Source organism: Sturnus vulgaris, chromosome Z (assembly GCF_052056855.1).
Source record: "Sturnus vulgaris isolate bStuVul1 chromosome Z, bStuVul1.hap1, whole genome shotgun sequence".
NCBI lineage: Eukaryota > Metazoa > Chordata > Aves > Passeriformes > Sturnidae > Sturnus > Sturnus vulgaris.
The window spans coordinates 44,095,117-44,118,035 of NC_142283.1; the positions used below are offsets into that span (position 1 = coordinate 44,095,117).

Below are 22,919 nucleotides of genomic sequence, written 5' to 3' on the forward strand. Positions count from 1 at the left end.
GCCCCGACGGCCTCCTCCTGCTCCCGCCGCCGCCGCTGCCGGGGCGCACGGCCGGAGGGTCCGCAGCCTTCCGCGCCGCGAGCGGGCACCCCGCGGCCGGGGCTCACATGGGCGCGCCGCAGCCGCAGCCACGGGCGCCCCGCGGCGCTGACCGCCCCGGGCGCTGCGCGGGGTGGCGGGGGCCGGAGCTGGGCGCCGCGGCGGACAGCGGCGAGAGGGGCCTCCGGCGCGGCGCGGCACCTGCCCCTGCCCCCGCGGGAGGACACCGGCACCGCCTGCCCCCGCGGCTGCTGCCGATGATGCTGCAAAACGCGCGGGGCGGCGGGGGCAGGTGGCGGAGGCTGCGCTCCTATCTGCGGGGGCTTGGGCGGCCGCTGCCCGCCGGAGGGACGGCGAGCGGGCGGCGAGGGAGGCGCAGCGAGCGGCGGCGGCGGGGCTCAGAGCTCCGCACTCGCCCCTTTACGCACCGTCTCCTCCTCCCTCCAGCTGATAATAAAGCAGCTCCGGCTCCTGCTCCAGCCCAAGACGGGGAGCTGCCGGCAAAGTGACGTGGGGCTGACGCAGAGAGGGGCAGAAACTCCACAAAATGAGCCTGAAATAAAAATGAAAAAAAAGACAAGGGAGGGAGGAGGGGGGAGCGGGGGAAAGGGAGGGTGCCGAAGAGCAGATACCAATAGGCAGCCTGCACTTGAGCTTTCAGCCTCGCACGTACATGAACACACACACACACACTCATACAGTCGTACGCGCACCCCGCGGGACGGGCAGCGCGCCGTCGCCCGTGCGGACTCTGTGCCCCGCCGGGCGGACAGAGGCACCGTGCCGAGAGGCACCTGGCATGCCCTCCAGGGAGGGAGTTCGCCATCTGGTGATAAACGGGGATGGCGCGAGAGCCCCGGGAGGCGACGGATGTGCCACCCTAAAAAGCCTTGTTTTCCCCTTGACAGCTCCGCAGTCGGGGCTGCTTTTCGTTTTGCTGCCCCCACCCCCGGTTGCGGGTTTCCGCAGAGCTGCCGGTGCGCCGGATCCCGCCGCAGTGCCCCGCGCTGAGCGCTCCGCAGGCGCCACCGCGCGTCCCGCCGCCGCCGTGCACCGCCGCACGGCCCCGGCCGCCACACCGACCCCCAGGCGCCGGGGGAATGGCACATGACACACGCCACAAGAAGAAGTTTTCCTTTCCGTACATCGAGGCTGAGGCAAGACTCAGTGACACACGTGTGTCATGTACTCGCAGGTGCAATGAGCAGCTGATCTGGGATGCTCTTCCCTTGCAGTTTCTGAGATTCTGTGCTTGTGTCCTGCACCTGACAGGTAGTCCTTTAGCTGTGATGACAGGTTATCCACTTACCACTTCACTTTTAAGTATAAAGATGTTGATGGTTCTTTCTTACCTAATTACCCAAGCCAAGTATTCTGAAATTACTAAATCAGGGCAAATGAAAGAAAAAGAGGTTACAGAATTCCTATTACAATGGAAAAGAATGAACAGTTAATACAGTGTTAGAAGGTGCTTGGGAATCAATTTGACATGACATTTACTAATTGAAAACACTCTCTATTCTATTTGCATCTGCTCAGGCTAACAGGAAAATCCACAGCTTACTGGGTGGCTTTGTAGGCCTGGCATGGATTGATTTTGCTTTAAAAGAACATCCTACTAAGAAAGTTATAGCCAGACCTAGCTGAAACACTCTATACAGAAATAATATACTTCCCCATAAAGCAACAAATGCAGACTGTACAAAAAGACATAATCAGAAGTATTGTCAGTCTTGATATTTTTTAACCAAAGTTATTGAAGTTTAAGTAAAATTGTTGTATAGATACTCAGAATATACTGCCTCTCTGAAGTTCCGCACTTTGTTCATTCCAAATAAAACTCAAGGAAGATAAAGAGAATCAAATGAATAACAAAGCCAATAATACTGTGTAAAAACATGGAAGGACCTTTTGTCTACGCCTAATACAATTTTTTTGAAAGGCACTAGTAAATTTAAAGTATCTCTTTAAACGAAATATTTATGGAAGGATAGCAAGTAAGATTAAAATGCCATGCAGCAATTTTCTAGAGGCAAAAGTTAGTGATTTTTAAAGGATTTGGATGAAAGAGAGACAGAAAAATTAACAGCATAAACTGCAATATGATTCAAATTAGAAAAGGCTTTGAAAAAGAGCCTTGATGCAGGATAGAAGTAAAATTTTGAAACCTCTAAGTTGCTGCAACCCCTGCATTACTGTTCTCTAGCCAGGTCTCCTTACAGCTTTGGAAAACATGCTTTATTCCCCCTCTCTCTCCTGGAGGAACACAACGACATCACTTCTTTAGGGCAAAAAATACCCACTTTAACTGTCCTGGTGTTTTTATGACAACAAGCTCACATTTGTCTAATCATATATAGATACCTACTGAATATTATTCTTTCACTGACTTCTCTGTTTTCTGTCAATCTGTGAAATTGGGGAGTTGTCAAAATGGCATTAGATGAAACCATGCAGTTGGATCAAACTGGCTAATTAGAAAATTCAGTAGTGTTGAAAATGTAAAGCTCTGTAGGCCAGATCATACATTCGTAAGGCTGCAAATCAGTGTTAAATAAAGCTAGAGGCAACACTTGGAAAAGGGTATTATCACCTGTTGTGGTAAACATCTGTCTATATTTGCTGCAATTCAAATGATTTCTCATTAGAGTCTTACTAAACTGTACAGTAATCTTGTCTTAGAAGGTTTGTGATATGTAGATTTCTGCGTGACAATGTCAAAAAATACCAGGTGTGAAAATATGATGATGAAAGAATTGCCAAATACTGTTTAATTTTCCTCCTAAAATTAGTCTTTTATAAAAATTAACTTGGTGAAGAATGTGGGAAGAAACACACTGAAAGTTTTATTTCTATGTTTTCTGTGCATTTTTTTTCTCACAGATTCAAGAGAGTAGAAAAAGAACTTAAAATACTCAAATATTTCCTATTAACCAGTAGTTAAGGAAGAGCCACAACGTGAATCAATATTTAAGGAAGAGCCACAACTAAACCACTAGAGACAAGTAGCTTTCTGGTAATGCTACTAGAGCAAACATCATCCTGAAGGTGGCAAAACTATAGCAAAGAGTTGAAAATATTGCAAAGCTATAGAGTGTGATCAGAGGGCTAGAAAAATGAACTTGAGACAAGATTGAAAGAACTCAATTTCTTCAGTTCATGAAACTCTGACAGGAAGTTCAATAACACCCCTGAAATATGTAACTGTGACAGGTAATATTTTTTTCCTTGTCTGTAGGATAGGACAAAGATTAATACACTTGATTTACAACAAGGCAGATTCATGTTTGACATTATGAAAGCTTTTGAAAAGGACAGTTAAGCACAGCAAATAGATCACTTCAGAGAACACTCAAATCTTGCGTAATAGAGCCTTCTCAGAGCAGGTGAGGTAAACCTCTTCCGAGCTGGTAAAGAGATTTGCCTTAGGTAGGTGAAAGCAAATCAATGACTTCCCAGAAATTCTGTTCCTTTGCAATATACATTCCTTTGCCTGTTTTTATTTTACTGACATAGATAAATTCATAAGATAACATTCATCTGAATATATTACAAGGAAAACCTGAAGATGCTGAGAAACTCAGTGTTTGCTTGAAATTGCTGTTCTAAAATTGAGTGTTTGATTACTTCAAAAGTTTTGAAACTTTAACTCATACACCATACATAAAGAATGTGTCACAGCATAAGAATTATAGTAAATATCTGTAAAGATTTAAACGTGTTTCTGGAAAACAGGTAGGAGCTGACTCCTTTGAGAGTACTGTTATTTAGGTGGAGGAATAAGAAATTATACTACAGAGTCTGGGAACAGGTAAGGGCCACATGATTTGTGTATGTGCTATGGTACCCTGTCCCATCCAAAGGAGTGTGAACGGAAATACAGTCTTACCAAAACTGTGCAGAAATAAACTGCTTAAATTTTGCTTACAGTTCGGGAATTTTTAGCTGTTACAAGAGGGAGAAGTTGGACAGTTCATGGGACCTTATGATCTTATCAGAGACATTTTGTTTTCCAGCAAAATATCCCAATTCCCATGAAAGTTTTCACATGAAGGTGTTCTTGTGACCACTAGAACTGTGGTCAGAGAAACATGTCTGTACCATGACTCAGAGCAAGTCTGTAAACTCCAGTCGACAGCATCTTTTGGTCTGACAACTACACTGAGGTGTACCTGCTTCTCTTATGTGAAATCCCACGTCTTTTCCCTAAATGACATTTGACTTCCATACACTTTTCTGAATTTCCTCCAAACACGAGGCACTCTTTGAGAGTTTTAGCCTACATTTTATTCTTTCCAGTGTTCCACCTATTTGCAGGTTTATCTAGCTACTTTATCCTGGCTGATTTTGCATTCCTAATGATGGAAACGTGTTTACCTTATCACTTTGAAGCACTGCTCACCCTTCATTGGTTTTAAAGTGAAGCTGAATCCTGCCACCTTGTGCTCATGAAAATTAGCACATCTGTTTATTTTGGGAAGGAGAGAAAAGAGAGAAAAAAGGGAAAAGGGGAAGGAAAAGTTTATTAACTACCATGTTTCTATTAAAGGAATTAATTGAGGATCTGAAGATTTAATTGGTTGGGTCCAGCTCTATATTTCCTGAGATGTCTACCTGAGATCTTTTCAAAAGGACAGTCACTCTCCTAGAGACACTGTTCACACCATGGACAGCCACTTCTCATATCCCCACGGGGTTTTGAAGCTCTGGCCTCACTTTGAAGTTTTGAAGCTGATCCAGACAACACACTTATCCAGCTTCTCATCCCATAATCTCTCTGTCTTTTTGATGGGTCAAGGTATTAGTCACAGAGTTCTGGTTACACTTGGTCACATTTGCTATGACACCAGCACTACTTTCTTTTAATCAATAAGAAATCACATCACAGACTGGAGGGAAAGACCCTTCTCATTTAGAAAAAAACAAGAGCATTTTTTGAGGGGGTGGTAAAAGTAATATTTGTAAGGAACAGTGGGTGGTAAAAGTAATATTTGTAAGGAACAGTGGATGTCCCCTTTCTGCTGAAGTCCAAATCAGCATTCTTTTTTCTGTCTGACAGGACAGACACAAGTACCTTTTTGGTAATGTGTGAATGCAAACATCTTCCTGAAGGTGGTAGAACTGGAACAGACTTGGAAAACTATCTTCCTCCACCTCATGCTTAATTGTGCCTCCTCTTCTCCTCACACCTGCCTTGTGGTGTACCCTCTGCCCCCAGCATATTGTCACTGCGAGCTCCTCAGCATCAGTCTGTATTATCCACCACTCGTGTGAGTCTCTGTGCAGCCAGACAAACAGAGCAGCTTGTTGATTCTGCAGCTATCCACTTACCACATTCTGCATGCCTGGCAGCAAACATCAACGGTATGCTTGCCTGTAAGACTTCAGCAGCAGACATCCCAAAGCAACTGAACAGCACTAATGTTCTATTTTGCTGGGTTGTTTCCAAATAGTGTTTGTTCAGGTTAAGTTTGTATCAATTGCACAGATTTTCTCAGTTCATAGAAGTAATTTCTTCCTCAGATAACTCAGCTGACTCTTTATATGTCCGTTTGCACATGCATATTTCGTTGTGCATATCATGCTTGTCTTTCCAATTACAAGAATTCAACAGGTTGAAAATGGCAATGTAATAAAATCTGACAGCCAGTTGTCGGTTTTCTCTCCGTTTAAAAGCTGTCCAAACTGTAAGGATTTTTTGGCCGTGTTGAGCCAATGGTATTCTGAACCTTCCTTTAGAGTAGTCAGTGTAAAATTAGATAAAGGAAAAAAAGATAGAAAGACTCCCCAAAGCCCAGTCTCCAGCATACTAATTAAGAAGATCCAAAATCGTCAGAAAACTTAGCTATTGGAACATTAAATGAAGCAAGCTAGCTTCATTTGGCACAAGTTACTGAGTTACTGCTGCTCTCATCATTTACATTCATATGGGCTACATAACATTGTACGTTGCATGTCATTATGATTTTTGACTCCTTGTCCTTCTAGGATGTAGGAAATACAGGAACCTGAAGAAAGAAAGCTCTGTAATTTATTGCTCAAGATAGATATAATTTAGTTTTTGATGCAGATATGCTTATCATGGCTGTGCTAGTTAGTGTTTCATTCTAAGAGAGGGCAAATCTCATTATAAGGCCTGTTTCTCCAAGGGGAAATATTGCTTGTACAGTTGTGTTCATTGTTGATAGCATACAGAGTAATTGTGCTCCAAAGCTACCGATGATGTCTGAGCTTGCCTCTTGTCACAATGGCACTGATAACAGCCATGAGCAGTGATAAGCAGTCAAGCCTGTAGAGACCTAGAAGGTCAGAAATCAATTGCTTCCAACCGATTGATTTAGGACTGAGAGATCCTGATGGTTGGTATAGCAGCTGTAAATTGAGGTAATTATTCCACTTACAGATAATATACTGTGAATGTCTTGTGAGTCCGATTTTCATCTAACTGAAAACCACGTGTACAGGACCATGGTTAATTTTTCTTTCCCTTTGTTAAGAATATTGATACTAGAGATAATACTGCATAACGTTAATACTTCTTAGCAGTTACTGTTTCCCGTTTGACTCTTCCCATGTCTAGTTATATTTCACATAGCTTGTGCAGCTTCTTTACAATAGAAGAATTTACATAATATTAAATCTTTTTAAGACTGGGCAAGAAGAAAACAGGAGAGCTTTTATATAAGGCCTGGTAATTTCTTTGCAGTACAATAAAGTATTCTACTTCCAGAAAATGTCCATCTTGTCCCATTTTTGAAATAATCTCTTGATGCTGACAGAATTCATTGCCGCCCTCTGGCCTGACTTAAAAGAATATATTGACAAGTTTGCTGCAAAGTCACTGTGCTATCATCTGGAAACTTTCCTGTTCAAGATTATTTTCCGGATACAGTCTAGCATGGAAGCTCTGCAGATCCCTTTAATGCTTTTTCCAGCTTTCTTCCTCCCTACATCTTCTCCCTGTCTCAACTACTTGTAAAGCCACTCCCTTGCTGATTAGTTTCTGTGGCTTCAACAGCCTTTAGTGGCCACCAAGATGTTCTGATCTTTTTGTTATCTTTTACAGAGTCCTCTCCACAACACCTAGAATTGCTCACAGAGCATGAGGGACTTTCTTAGATAATATTCTGTAGGTTTCTATGGTACTTCCACTCAGTTTCCCACAGCAACCATACAGAACAGGAGACATTTTAAGATGTACCATCATCAATTATAAATCCTTCTCACAAGATTCAGATAACATTGTTTTTTCACATGGTCATGTCCCGCTAAGACAGATGCACCATTTGGTATCAGTTTTCTGAAGTTCAGCCTTGTGAATATTGCCTCGTGGCATGGCAACATCTGAGTCAAAGAAGGAGCTTATAGTCATCGTTCTGGTAACAAGAAATGCAAAAAAATATTAAAATCTGGAAACATTTGGATTTTGAAAGTGTTAGCTTAAACCAGTCTCTTAAATCATGCAGTCGGTTTGGTACCTTCCTCAAATGTCTAGGTAAGGCAGTGTCCAGCTGCCTTCCCAAGCAGCTGGACCAGTTGGATTAAGCACATTATGTACAATTCTGTGCAGAAACAATGCAGAACTGTTGACTGTTGTCAGTATTCGCAGTCATTTAAGGTGAATTCATCTTACAACTTAGGTCCTGAAGCTGAAGTCAGTGAAAAATTCTGATCACCTTAACTGAAGCTTATCTATCACGCACAGCTTAGTCCTCAGCAGTTAAATCCTGTTTGGGTTGTACTTTTTTGCTTTGGCCTTATATACCATCTGTTAGCTTGAAATTATAATGTAGCAAAAGTTTATATCTATTTTCAGTGGATTTTGCTTTAAGTTTTTGAACGGATTATCTTTCTTAGACATATGAAAATTCTTGTTAGTTTATTCTATTAATGTCCAAAATCCTTGGTTTTATTTTCTTCCTATGTTGTTTTTGTTTGGGTTTTTTTTTGTCAACACGGTATGTTGATGCCTAAACTTTCACTAAATATATTTTCACTTGAACATTTCATCCAAGAATTACAGGGCAAAAAAGGATCTTCTATCATAGTTGTCAACATAAGGCAGTTAATATTTGTTTTCCTTCCATCATTTTATTGCTCATCTTACTTGAAGAGCAGCTTCTCTCTTCAGAGGCTGGTACTTTTACTTGTCATTTACATAGGCAATGTTTTTGGGATCTGTTCTCATCAGAAGTACTTCCTAATGGCCTCTGTTTCTTCCAGGGCCACTACTGTCAAATACCACACCTCACTCATGTCATAAGGCTTCTTCTAAACTTTTTAGGTAAATATAAACATATGGGTGAGGTAACTAACAACATCAGCAGCAGCATTCAGGCTTTTTCTTGATCTTTTATCTCTTCAGCTATTTCAGAATTTAGACCATCCTGGCTGAAGAGACAAGTATATGAAATACCAGGACAAGAACTCACTCTGTAACAGGGAAAAGAAACACTTACTGCGGATTTATTGCTCCACACACCTAAGAGATGAAGTTGGCATTCCATAGGTTTAACTTATTCCTTAAAGTACCACTGAACACTTATCTCTGCAGCAAAAAATTCTCTGATTTTGTTAATACTTTGGTCCCACACCTAGTAAAGAAGCTGAAAAGATCCAGAAGTTTAATATCAAAGCTCAAACCTGCTGATATCAAACAAACACAGCCTTTCTTAGCTGTGCCCATTTTAATCTGCTTTTGAAGACCTCTCCTGAAGAATTACCATCTTCTGTAGAAGACAGATTTTGCTTAGCAGCAGAGGCAGACTTTAGTGTAAGGATTTATCTTACTACATCTAGAATTTCACAGCATAACTCTATGTTTCTTTCATATTTAGTCAGGAGAAATGGACTGTGGTTGAAATATCTCACCCTACAGGACCATGTCAGATGGATCATTTCCTAAAAGTGTGTATTTCTCTACTGATTGCAAGGTGACTACCTAGATGTGAAAGTTTTTATTCCAGATGCATATATTTAAATGAATACTCGTCCAAGTGGATTTCTCTGTTTGGTTGGAGAAATCTTTTGATGTTCCTACAAATATTTGGAGTAGAAGTACTGAATAAAAAATTACCTTGACTCCTTGATCATTCTGTCCCACAAAAAAAATTTCTTGATTACAGGTCCTTTACCATTTTTTTATCTCTGTTAATTAAGTTAAAAGAAGGTAATGAAGTTAAAAGATTTGAAAGAGTGTTCTCCAGAAAAATAGTGAGCAAAATCCCCTCCAATTTCAAGTGTATCATATTCCAATTTGGTTTGCATATTTATAAGGTTAATTTCACTAACTAATAGCCAGCAACATTTTGTTTTCATCTTGATTCAAGCAAACAATTCTTCATCAAGTCTACATGTAGTGGAATTATTTTGCCAAAGATGTAGCTGTTCAACAATAATGTGTGTTATAAGATACACACATGCCTGTAAGAGCCCAGTTTTTGCCTTTGGTGTCTGCCCCTGGAGACTGTCATGCTTTTGGAGTAATTGACTCGTGTTTTCTTGCTGAGTTTCAGTTACTCAAATCCTTCAACCTGTTTAAATCAATGAAGCAAAGCCCTCATGAAACAAAGTAATTTCTGAAATCTAGCCTAAAAGCTCATGTTCATGTAGCCCATTCCAATTAGTTTCATCTATCTACCCCAGGAATCCTTTCTTCCCCTCTACTGTCTTCACCAGTATTCAAAACCCCACAATTCATTTTCTTTTAGCTCCTGTAAGTCAGGATGAAACACCTCTGTGCAGCATTCTTCTTCTCAGCACATAACTATGCCTCATTAGAGTTTTGTGCAGTCATATCAGCCAGGTATTTCCAAGTATTTTACATAGAAGTATAATTTTCTAAAGTCGGGGTTTACAAATAGCCAAATCCAATTCATGTGATGGTTTTGCCCTTTAATGCAGGCAATTGTTACTCACAGTTGGATGTGCTCTCTCTCCTTCACTTTTGATATCCCAAGTTGCTGGTCCAGTCCAGATTCTGCTGCAGCTACAGGGCTTTCACCGAGCCTGGGACAGGCTCCCTGGCTTTTCCACTTCTACTTGTGTGTCTATACTTGAAGGCCAAGGTTTATATGTTCAAAAAAATGAGATTTTTTTTTCCCTATCATTTCTTTAAAGGAAAGGGTCTCATGTTGCATATGTACCCACATTAGATCTTCGAGGGCTCAAGAGGAGTCACTGAGAAGTAGTTAGTCTTCTTTCTCATCATTGTTATGGTGTTTCGACTGGATTTGTTTCATGGAATGACTCTTACATAGTAGTCTCTATAACTTTTTTTTTTTTTTTTTTTTTTTTTTTTTTTTTTTTTTTTTTTTTAAATATTTGAGAGGCAGTGGAGTAGTTGAAGAGATTTCCAGGCCTTCATCCATCCAGGGATTCTGGTCATAAGAACATGTAGGATGGACACAATTTCTTGCATGCTGTTTGAACCACAAGCAATATTTCTTGAAAGGCAGATGGCCTGATGGCTGAAAGGTTAAAAGCTTTGTTAAACATGTGTGTGCATTGCCATTGATTGTGGATTTGATGATATTTAATTGTACTCTGAAAGGAAACCACTGATGTAGGGCCTTCTCCTTGTCATTCTTACTCAATCCCAGTGTGAAACAACTTTACAGACTGTCAATTTATTAATTGACCACAGAATGTGGGTCAAAAGACTGAAGTACATGGATGACAACTACTGTGGTTTCTTAAATCTGGGTACGTGGAAGTTCACTGCATCTTCATTTCATCTTTCTCTGTGGTGAGAGGACTAACAAAAAAACAGGATTGAGTTGACACAGCACATCTAGCTTAGCTGAAAAAAGTCTTCTCAAGTTGTTATTGTTAATATGCTGACCTTCAGAGTTTGTTTCAGGAGCTCATTTCACTTGGCAGACTTAGGCATGTGTGGAAAAGGTGTAACTATTCTGAAAAGCAAGGAAAGAAATAATAAAAATAGCATCAGTGAGATGATAGGCAAAACTTATATCACCATTAAGATGATGCAAATTGCACAAGGTTTTTAATACTTGTAGGGCTGCTTAATTTTTTGCTGTTCTGGCTTTTTTTGCCTAAAATTAAAAGAAATAGTTTTCCTTGCTTCCATAGTTGTACTTTGATTTGTAAAATTTGTATTTAATTTTAAAGGTAAGATACAGAAGAAGTAGATCTCAACAATGATAACACAAATGATAAGTGATGGTACAACAACATGCATATGTGATTCAATTAATAATAGATTAGTATATACACAAAACATTTTTATTGACAATAATATATAACCATTAAGATTATTCTTTCCACATATTTTTGTAGTCTAAAAAACGTATGTAATATATTTATGATATTTAGAGAATTAATGTAGTAGCACAATCCTAGAAGTCACTGGTACAACTAGTATTTCATAAAAGTCATACAAGATCACAAACACACCGAGTGTGTTACTTCTGTTGACCTAGAAATGCAGACCATAAGCACAAGGATGTAAATGTTTTAAAGCTGGCAAAACAGAAATCACATCCTTCTGCAAGCAAAGCTGCTGCCGTGAAAACATGTTCTGATTGTTACTGCTTTTGAATTAAGTTCCTGTTCTTGAATACTTAGAATGATTCCTGAAAATTCAGAGTCACATGAAGACCAATGTCTTGATTAAAAACTTGTACAAAAGTGTAGAAAGCTTGCAGTCCCTTTTAAAAATGGATGCTTTTTCTTCCATTTCTTAAGGTCCTGTGGTTTTGTGGAGTCACCATGTACATTAGCACACTTGCCTGCACATCCTGAGCATTATGCATGCTAATACCTCGAGTAAAGTGAGGAATCTGTTCAATTGTTACTCAGACAACTTGGAAAATGGGGACTTTTGCCTCAATATTGTGAGGCAAAAACAAGTTTTGAAAATGCTTCCTACTTGAGCCTAGGACACAAGGAGATTCTGCAAAATCAAGAGCATCTTTGAGGACTTACAAAGACACTTGAAAAGATAACACAGCTGGCTCAACTGGGTGCAGTCGGCAAGGGCAGGGAAGAGCAGAGACCATTAGCCCCAGAGTGATAATTGTTAATCTTTAGAATGGTCTCCCGTGAGAACATTGCTGGATACACCAACACCTGGTACATCTAAAGTCATATTAAATTAAGCAATATAAACCCTGCTGTAAAGCATAGACTTTCACTGGCATGTTAATATTCTAACCTTTTATCCTAGTGCTGCCCAATATCATCTTCTAATTACCAAACCTGTGATCTAACACTTCCTTTTCAAGTCATTTTTATGCTTGTGTAAATACAGGGTTGAGTCAAAAATTGTTTGCCATTATGCTAAATGAGAATTTTTTAGAATTTTTCTTGCATTTAAAAATAATACTGCCTTTCTGGAGTAGTGAGGGAGGGAAATGAAGAAGCAGTTCGTCTCTCAGTGAAGTTCACTCCCTCTTTAGTGCCACTTCTTGTGTGTCTTCCCTTTGTAGAAGGGGAATCTTATCTCACAGAACATCCCTTAGCTTATTTATATAGTGTACATTGGCCTAGATGATTTTAGACACTGGATATTCTTAACTGCAAAATTGCTCAATGGGTTTCAACAGACATTTAATTGACCATTTGATTTTTAAGCTCAATTTCAGTTTGAGAAGGACAATCATTTTGAGGTTTTTCATGCTTTTTGACTGGAGAGTGTGACAGCATTGAGAAATGTAAAGTAATAACGGAATAAAATAGTATTTTGAACCCTGATTGAAGGAAAACAAAGCAAATAATAGGAGTACTATGCCAAATGCAAACACAGGAATAATGCTGGAATGTTCTTAATAGGCCTGGTGCACTGGAATAAGTCAGATTGTGCTGAGCATTCAAAACTATATTTCTCGACAGTGTCAGTATCTCTTTGTCTGGCAATAATGGTGATAAAAACTGTGCTGTCACAAAAAATACATTAAGACAAAAGGCCTGACTCAACAACGAGTTACCCTGCTTTTGTGTCATGGTAACCCCTCTGAAAACAAGCTAAAGCAAAAAGATGTAACTGGGGAAACAAAGGTGTTAATTTCATAGTTCATTTCAAAGCAAAGATTTCCACTTGCCAGTTTTGCTTACTAAAAACATCTTACTTGGTTGAAACAGGACACAAAACAATGTCCCATAGCATTCTGCACAATCTTATAAATATCACAGCAAACTACAGGAATTATATCCCACTTATCTATGTTTTTATGGACATTGTCATCAAGAACTACCAATATTTACAATCTTCAAAATATTTTTCTTAGCATACAAAGCAAAAGAATCTATACTGTAATTTGAGAGACATTCCATGTGAAGGCAAGCAATCACGGCAGAAGAGATTTTACTCTTGCTTCAATATTGAGCTAATTTTTGAAGAAAAGTTTTATCTGAAAATAGGAGCAAGTATCACTGTTCGATTGCTGAAAGAAGAGGTTGGCTATATGCAATTTAAATCCCCCTAGAAAGAGTGAATATAAATAACAAATACATGTCTTGGAGTAATCGTACACTTTGTAAATCATTCATTTTGTCACCTGAAAGACCATTTTTATGTGTTACCTTGTACTGGAGGAGAGATCCAGGATCACAATGAGGTTTGGAAAAAATTTGCAGAAGTTTTAGCCATTTAATTATATTTTCTGTGAGGGTGAAGAAATACTGTAGAAATTATCCCCTATAACAGAGGGCATTTACTTAAGGCATTGAATTCCAGGCACTCCCAAGGGTTCACCCGTGTAACTTTTAGTCTTGGTGTTGAGTAGTGGGTAACCAGTGCAACACCAGTGGGCCCATGGGATAGCCTGTCAGAAAGAGTCTCCAGAATAATAAGCATGCCCTAGCTGAATCCAGAGGTTCAAAGGTCCTAGTTCCCAAATTCAGAGTGATCATCAAGGCACACAAATGAAATGCCTAGTAATTTCCCAAGAAAGTTCAGCTAAGTTCAGAGCCAGGTCCCAAACCAAGAACTAACTGGATCACTGTGTTCAGATGAACAAACTGTTTTGTTGGATGTCTTTTGCTTGGGTGGTTGGTTTTACTTTAATTTTACCCCTTTTTGCAAATAAAGTACTTACTAAAAGCATCATTTTTCCCATGCATGAAGTTATTTCCAAAGAAAAGTATTCCTGCTACTAGTCTCAGAAGACTATAGAGAGAGGTGTGGATTGCAGCATAGGAAGCCAGAGGAAAAATGTCCCTAATTGTGTGCTATTGAGGGAATTGTGATGGCTTTGCAACTAATGAGAAACTTCTCAGCACCTCTTGAAGGATCAGAATTGAACCTTGATCAGACAGGACCAGTGTGAAACCAGTGATATTCTCCTGCAAATTTCTGGGGAATGATGGACTCTATTTCTAAATTTTCTTAACTTCTTCTTATAGAATTCACCTAAACTATGAGAAACTAACACTATCTCCAAATGGATTGCTAAATTTTTTCTCCATCCCTGTACTTCATTTGCTTTCAATACTTAGAAAAAATTTGGGACAATTTAAATTTTATTTAGCAAATTGATTTTCTAATGGCAAATTCCTATGCTTTGTGTGTACATAAGAATAAGCATTCTTATTATTCTGTGAAGACCAGACTTTGTAACAGTAAAAAATAGAAGTTCTTGTAAGTGTTGATCAGATTTCTATCTTAGGAGAGCAAACTCATGGAAATTTTTATAACTATATGAAATACTGCTTGCTTGTGCATGCTGTGATTCTCTTTCCTGGATCAGAAATTTAGAGTTTCAACTCACAGGCTGTGAGCTTGCCTCCTACACGAAGTTGACATCACAGTTAATTAAAAGAAAGTCACTGTACTACTGGCATTCTTCAGATGAGGCATTAGTGTAGCACATTCTGGAGAGCATACAACTCCTACAAATTATACCACAAATTGCTTGGCACAGACACAAGCTCTCATCATTTAGGGAAAGTGGAAGAATACTGTTGGGATTCCTATGTAGCGTAAAAACAACAAAACCCCTCCAATTATTCCATCTTAAGGGATGAAAAGCTCAAAAACTACATTAGTAGGTACCTGATGGTGAGGTGTAAACTGCTTAAGATTGCACCAGAAAATGCTAAGAGACAGTAGCTGCCGCTAATTCCTCAACAGAAATAGGAAGTCCTTATGTTCCTCTCATATCTCTATTCTTTTGTAACATGGTATGTTCATTCATTTATTTCCCAGTATGAGGCTGAGCATATTCACATTTATTCCATTATTCAGTATTTCTAGGCATTTTGCTTAACAATGGTAACAAAGGAGTGAATAATACTTACTGTCTCTTCTCAGCCAAGTATTCACAGTCCAAATTCATTTACTTTTGCAGCTGTCTGCATTCCTGTTGGTTGATGAACCCTTGATCTTTGTCATTTCTTGTTTTAGATCAGGACTTCCTGGTAAAACTGATGTCTGTGATAAGCCTTCTTGACTCTGATTCCCAGAAAATGCAGAGAATAGACACCTCAGTGACTATGACTCACTTGGAAGTTACTGCAGGTCCCAGCTCAGAAGCTCTCCTCTGTTGGCTTGACTCATCAGCAGTGTAAAACAACCTATGATCTCTGAACAATGCTCATTACCGCCAAACTGAAAAGAAGAAACAAAAGAAAATGAAGCTCACTTCTGTTTATGACCGTGTTTGCACTGCAATACTTAGAGGTATCATTCCTCTGCCATACTTAGTCGTTTTGTCTTTTTCAAAGTCATCTTCTACTCTGATCTGGATAGAGATTCGAATTTCTAAAGAGAAGAAATCTATTTTTTTAGTTGTTTTTGGGGCAAAAAATTAATAAAACAGTTCATTAAATAAGTTGGTTTGGTTTCCTGGATATGTTTCATGTCCTATCTAACATGCAGAGAAAGATTTGATTGCCAAAGCACAAAATATTTTGGTTTTGCTCCCTGTTTCTCCTAGTCAATAATTCTGTTAACATGTAAGGTGTGGCATATCTGTAATCATAGGAGCGGATAATAGGTGCATAGGAACAAATCACATGTGTATAAACATGCAGCTTTTTTTTCAGTGGGGTAGTAAAGGATAACTGGTACTTCTCAATTACAGATTAGATGAGACTGATTAGGAACATCTATAACTCACATGCATGCTCTGTGGTACATCCATTTAGGGCAACAGTAGATCCCTTGGGTCATCTCTTAGTCAGAAACTGCAGGCACACTTCCCCACTCTTCTGCCAACATGTGCATTACAGACACTGGACGGCACCAGCAGTGTCCTCCCCAGGTTTGTTACTCATGTTTGAAAAGGGAATTTAAGGCATGGCTTATCCCAACAGGCCACAAATCTGGGCAGCTTGGGTCCTCCAGATTCAGCTATGAGATCTGGAGTGACAGTCAACATTTTTCCTCAAATCCTAATAGCTGAGAGTTGTTGCAGACCTTCAAGCCTATGATGTTAGACCTCTCTGAATTTCTTGACTTCACTCATAGTTGTGTGGACTAGTTTGGGATGAGGAGAATGATCTGAAAAGTAAGGAGGGTCATATTAGTATTTACCAACATCATCCCGTGTCATTAAAGCTCTAGATATCTACATTGTTCAGAGAAAGAAAAGAGAAGTTGCATGTGATTTTTAATAAAAAACATGCAGAAAACCTTATTAAATCACTGCTACTTATTTGAAAGAAAATCAGCAAAAAGAGGTTTCATAAACTATAATGTACACGTGGCAAATGCAATGTTTTAAGAGATTTACACTTTCAAAGCAGGCTTTTACACTGTGGTTCATAAGACTCATCAGTTACTGTTCTGCCACACAAAATTCCTGTACTTACGAGACTGAACACTGAAAAATGAAACAGGCAAAAAGAAAAGAAGAAAACAATGAAAAAAAAGCTTTGCTTTAAGTAGGTGAGCACTTTTTTTTTGCTTTGTTCCTACACTTAACAATTGTAACACAGTATAAACCAGCTAAAAGTCAAACTTACCCTATCACATAACAGGCTTTTCATTTCTCCATTTGAGTCACAGCCAGGTGATGGGTCCAGTCAAAAAATGCCACATCTCAAACTGCTGATAGTCCAATCAGAATTACTTGACAGTTTTTTAGTCCACAAGTCCATTACAGCTTTCTGAAAGGGAAGAAAGACAGTATTTCAAGCGACTTTATTTTTCTCTCCTCTGCTTCCATTTCTACAATGTATTTTGATATGTTTTGAGGGACAGTTGGAGGTTTTTTTGTGGTTTTGGGCTAGGTTTGGTTTTGTCTGGTTGGTTAGTTTTATTTGATGTTTTCATTGTTGTAGTTGTTGGGGGGATTAACTACAATTTAAATTAATTAATCTTCACCTTTCTTTTTCCCAGTATCTTTTACCTGGGTGCAAATTCGATTTCAACTTCTTGGAAATCTCTAAAAGATAATTTAACTGGTATTTAGAGCACCTAGAAAACAGTGGCTACAAAAATACAAATCAGAAGCATCTGTGACTTCCAAGAAAATATTTAAAACAAAGTTTGAAATTGTATTAGCTTGTTTGTAGATCAGATCCAGTTAGTTCAATACAGTCCATGCTCTGTGCACAATTTTATTCCCATTAAAAATTTAAAAGGCAGCTTTTTAATGTCTTTGCATTAACTTAAATTGTAGTCAGTCTGTAAAACAATCAGAGAGATGGTATTAAAAATATATAAATAATAAAACAAGATGCTTTAAAAAAACTTAGTGACAACATGAGTCCACTTTGTATTTCATAGAGCTTGCCTGCTGAGAATTACTGTACTTCAGTCAAATTTCAAACTGGAGCCCTGGGTGGAAAATTCAAACTTTTCACTGAAAAAACAAGATTTGATTATCCTATTTAGCTACTTTTCAAAAATGCCACTTTGGTCCTTGAATTAACTCTTGAAATCTGTTAGCATCATTTACTTCTAAGGACTGAGACCAAAGTATGAAACAGTCACCCACAGAGAATCAAACAATAGCATCTAAGCTGGACAGAGTTTTTTTTTTCTCTGATAGAAATTATGACAGAAGAAAGAGAACCTGTCATTGCTAACCTCCTTCAGTTTCACCAGAAAGAATGTTTCCAGAAGCAAGGCTTGACTACCTCACTAGTCCAGGATCTGAATAACAAGGTGCAGGAAGGCACATCCTTAGCAGGTTTATCTTCAGGCATGGCCACAGGTCTGCATTTACTCTGATTCCAGGGTGTAAGTGAAAAATTTTAAAGATAGCTTCAGAGTCAATAGTACCACTTAAAACCATCTCCTGTATCCCTTAGCTTACCAGCTTCCTTAGTTTTAGTGCTCTGTTTTAATCCTATGATAGACTTGAATAGAATACAGTGGTTTTTTCCATATTCCTGGTGCTTGTACTACTTATTTTGTGATATCTAACCTTGCTAATACCACATATGTCCACACGACTTCAAGAATACAGATAGACCTGTACAGATGCACTGACATAACTTCATAGTAATTTGTCTCTGTTTAGAGACAAATTTTAGGAGAAAACGCTCTGGAAAGAGTGTTTTTCTCTAAAGAAAAGGGCTCTAATAATCCCTTTTTGCCAATGAGAGAAATTAATATCTGTGGGTGAAAATGAAAAAAGATGAAACTATTTATTAAGAAAGCAAGATACCTGCAAGGCACTGGAAGAAGAATTGAACCTTACACCCCCCCACCTTGCCTTGTGGCTGGGGGGCAAAGATGGTGGCTGGGGAAGGGGGAGAAAAAAGAGTTCACACAGCAGCTAGGAACTTGTTGGATTTTTGGCGTTGGTCTCCTCCTCACAGCAGGCAAAACTGGTGGATTTTAGTGTCCTTTCTAGTGTTGGTTCAGCTTCCCAAAGGTCTTGGGTTTAGGGTAGCCCCTGTCAGCTCCCTAGACAGATTGAGAAACAAAAAGCAAACAAACAAACAGTCAAACAAACAAATAAAACCAAGCTGAAAACAGTTCATTGAAAAAAAAATTAAAAAAGCCCCTGAGAGGATTCCTAGTACTGCCTCAAGCTACGAGAAAGGAAAAAAACAAACTTCTTGCTTCAAGCTATAGCATAAACTAATGCAACAAAAGGAACAATGTAGGGTCCCAGTCTGCCCACAGCCTGAGCACACTGGAGAGAGAGAAGGCTTAAACAGATCCTGCCTGGGGTTCCCAGGCTCCGGCCCTGCCACCTAATTCATCTTAAAGTACAGCAGCCATTTCAGCATGATTAGGGAATAGAATATCATCTTAAAATCAGCTCAAGACATCATTCTAAAGAAAAAAAAATCTGCATTACTGACAGAATTTTTATTTGTATAGCTGAAGCTGCCAGCTGACTTTGAAAATATTAATTTAAAGCATGCATCAGCCCATGCTCACTATCTTTGCATCTACAAATATCTCTGGTTTGTTCAGATTTTTAGAAACCCATTTACTCTGTCTGCTGCTGCCAGCAATATAGGCTTATCAAACACAAGCACAGGACAGTCATGCTCAAATATCTCTGAAGCTTATTAGAAACATTGAAGCAAAAATTTACCTTTGGCAATTACAGGAGATAAAGCCAAAATACCGATACTATCCTTTCTAAGTGACTGGATCCACAGAGATCTAAGTTGTTTCTTAAGTTACAGAGATACCTGCTTCTCCAGCTATACATTCAAGTATACATTAAATAAGTTTTGGGACAAATGGTATTTAAGGAATTCTTACAACTAACATTTTCTTTAAGGGCTTCACTGAAATTACTTATCATGTTTGTAGTAACACATTGTCTCAGGCTTGTGAAAATTTAATACACATAGATACTGCCTGTAATAAACATAGATTTATATCCTGTGTCTCTTGTAATAGCTTTAAAAAGCAATAGGAACTAAGCACATAGTTTTAAAACTATTGGACAGTCTCCAGCTGACCCAAGGAGGCTCCTATTTTTGACCAAAAATACTATTCAATACTCAGACTAGAAGCCAGTAGTAAATTGTCTTCTTTTTTCTTGTCTTGTCTTCTTTTACATCTGATATCAGGTTTACTACAGAAGCATGAATTGAAGGTATGTACAATGCTCTGGCAAGAGCCAAATATGAGTTGAAGGTAAGTACATTGCTCTGGATTAAGAGAGAGGCCCTTTATCTTCAGAGAACTTCCTGTGGTAGTCTTATCTTCTGATCCAGCACAATCTGTAGAATTTGCACAGTCCATAGACTAAAGACTAGACATAGTAAGGGAGAGCAGAAAACATTCTAAAAAAAATCCCACTTGATATTATTCCACATTGCCACAACGCTTTGCACTGGACCAGGCAGGAGCACAGGACATACTCTGGGTTCTCATGGGTGACACCACCGCCTCTGCCAGTCCCGCTCTGCTGCCTTGCTGCTGGCTCACCTTGCTGGGTAGAACACTCAGACCTCACTGCTCTGATGGCTACTGCAACACAGGGCTCTGCTGGACAAGGCTGACGGCACAGCCAGGTAAAACACAGAGCCTAGAGGAAGTACAAGCTCCAGGATTCAGTCTTATGGCAAAGAAAAGATGCCACAATTTTGTTTATCAGAGGCAACAGTTGCCTCTTCAATAACTTTCACTTCTTGATGTTGGCTGCAAGGAGTAATATATAAATTTCTTTAGAGTGAGCTTCTGGGCTGTGTACCTAGCATACAGAGACTTTGGGAAGTGAGTGCTGAGCAGTTGTGTTAGCATCACAAGAATTCTGGTGTCTACATTTAATATCCACATTTAATAACAGTATTGCAGAAGATATTTATGCCTTATTTCACACTTGTTTATTTCCAGAGACCAGCAATGAAAGAGGTGCCAAACTCTCTTCAGATCAGAGGGTAACAAGCTAGAAAGGAGAGGCAGGGTCCTAGAAAATCCTGTTCATAAAAATAAAATGTTGAACATCAGTGTGTATGGTTTATAAAGAGTGACAGATCAAAAGATATACAGTAATCTCTGGTGATCTCCTTCTCCACCTCCCCATTGAATGCTATTAATTGCACAGCCAGCTATCACAAGGCACTCTAAGAAAGGTTTGACAAATAAAATGACAGGTGCTTTGCCAGGTACCTGCTATCTCAGGAATTGCTAAACACTTAGTTGTACACCACATTTAATTGCGTAAACCATTTTAGCTTTAGGGAAAGAGAAGAAAATGGTGCTCTGCAATCCTTATAATACTGGATTTAAATCAGAAACCAAGTCAGAAACAAAGGGTCTTGAAAGGGAGTTTAAAAAAATGAATAAATTGTAAATTCAGCAATGAAGGTTGAATCTCCCAGGCAGGAAACATAAACTTTCTATTGATTTCAACTGCAGAGTTTTCCTCCAGGGCACCACTGTCTTCTGCTTGCCCTTGAAGTTCATCTGGCTTTCTTCAGTCTGTGTGTTCTCAGATCCCTGCCTTCCCTCACTCTGAAGGGAACGTATTGGTCTGCTCAACAGGCCACCCCTTCAGTGCATTTTTTTAGACCAGCTTGATTTACAGGCTGATGCCAATAGGTAATAGCAACATGGGAGCCAGTCCTAGGCACTTTAATGGGCCAGAAGAGGAACTCACATCGCTTCTGGATCCACAGACAATGTCTTTTCAGAGATACAGAAATATCTGGGCATCAGTACAATCACTCTCCAGAAAAACAAGTAGAAATTCCACTTTACATCTTTAAACAAAACAGAAACAAGAATGACATCACAGAAACAGAACATTTTAAAGTTGGATTTAAGTGCTGTGTGTATGTGTGTATTTTTAAATCCATATTTTTACCATTCCTGATAGCCAAGGAAATTTGAAAAGTATAAGATGTTGTTGAAGGACACTTTTCCTCTGAGTCATTGTTTTCTCCCACACTGAATGTCAAACACTTATAGGTTGTGATGCAGTAGGCCCAGGCTTTGTTACTGGGCTAGCTAAACAAATTCCCGCCCCTTACTCTGTTCTCCTTCAGATCACTTCTTCCTTGCTGTTGCTGAGACACAGAGGCATTTTACATCAAGGGTCTTTCATAGCTGAGGTGAGTTTTGGTAGGCTTGCAGAAAGGAAGTCACAAACTCTTGGGAATTAATCCAGCACTATTGCCATTTAAATGGGAGAACTTCAGGACACAATGTAGTCACAAGATATCTTCCAAGAGTCATATTCTTCATTTATGCAGGGAAAAGAGAGAAATAAGGCATTCATATAAAAATTTATACTGGAAAAATGCCAAGAAAAAGCCAACTGAAAACCTGGCTGATCTTTTCCTGGACTACATTACACGTTGCTATTTATACGAGGATTTGAGATTTTATCTGCATCTTACATCTGTAAGAATTTCCAGGATAGTTTTTAGACGCAGTTTTTGGGGTGGCAAAAAAAAAATTATAATTAAAACAAGCTATATTTATACCTAAAGATGAAGAAGAGTACAGCTTTTGGATTTGGGCATAAAAGACTTAGAAAATGGCAGGGGGAAAATATTGACAGGTATGTGATAGCAATGCAATTGCAGTTATATAACAAGCATGCAAACTCAAGAAAGAAAAGTTTGAGTTTTCTTCAGAATAAATAGATGAGTATAGTTGAAACTGTCTTTCTAAGCACAAAACACACTTATACGAAATGTATAAGGCATTATCTCACTGAAAAAGAGAACCTTTGATGTTTCTAGATATCAGGTTTCATTTAGAGTTATTAAAAAATGTTTAGTCTGATCTTTACTCAGCATCTATTCACTAATTTTTACTAATTCTAACACATTCCAAGTGTTTTTGATTGGTGTTCTATATATCACAGTGCATTAGGTGCCAAGCTTTAGGTGCTACAGGAGTGGCTTCTGTGAGAAGCTGCTGGAAGCTTCCTCCACCCCCTGTAGAACCAATCCCAGCTGGCTCCCAGACAGAGGAGCTGCTGGCCAAGGCTGGGCCTATCAGAAATGGTGCTTACACTCCTGTGATAGCAGATTTAAGAAGG

General features: G+C 39.2%; 1 long non-coding RNA gene across 1 annotated transcript; it reads right to left on the reverse strand.

The window, feature by feature from the left end:
* Positions 1-8,524: 8,524 nt before the first annotated feature.
* Positions 8,525-18,838, reverse strand: LOC106848875 (uncharacterized). Its single transcript, XR_015799460.1, has 5 exons — positions 18,621-18,838; positions 16,969-17,112; positions 16,122-16,504; positions 15,301-15,610; positions 8,525-10,952 (listed from the first exon to the last, which is right to left on the reverse strand). It is a non-coding gene; the product is annotated as an uncharacterized LOC106848875 (long non-coding RNA).
* Between the last annotated feature and the right edge of the window lie 4,081 nt (positions 18,839-22,919).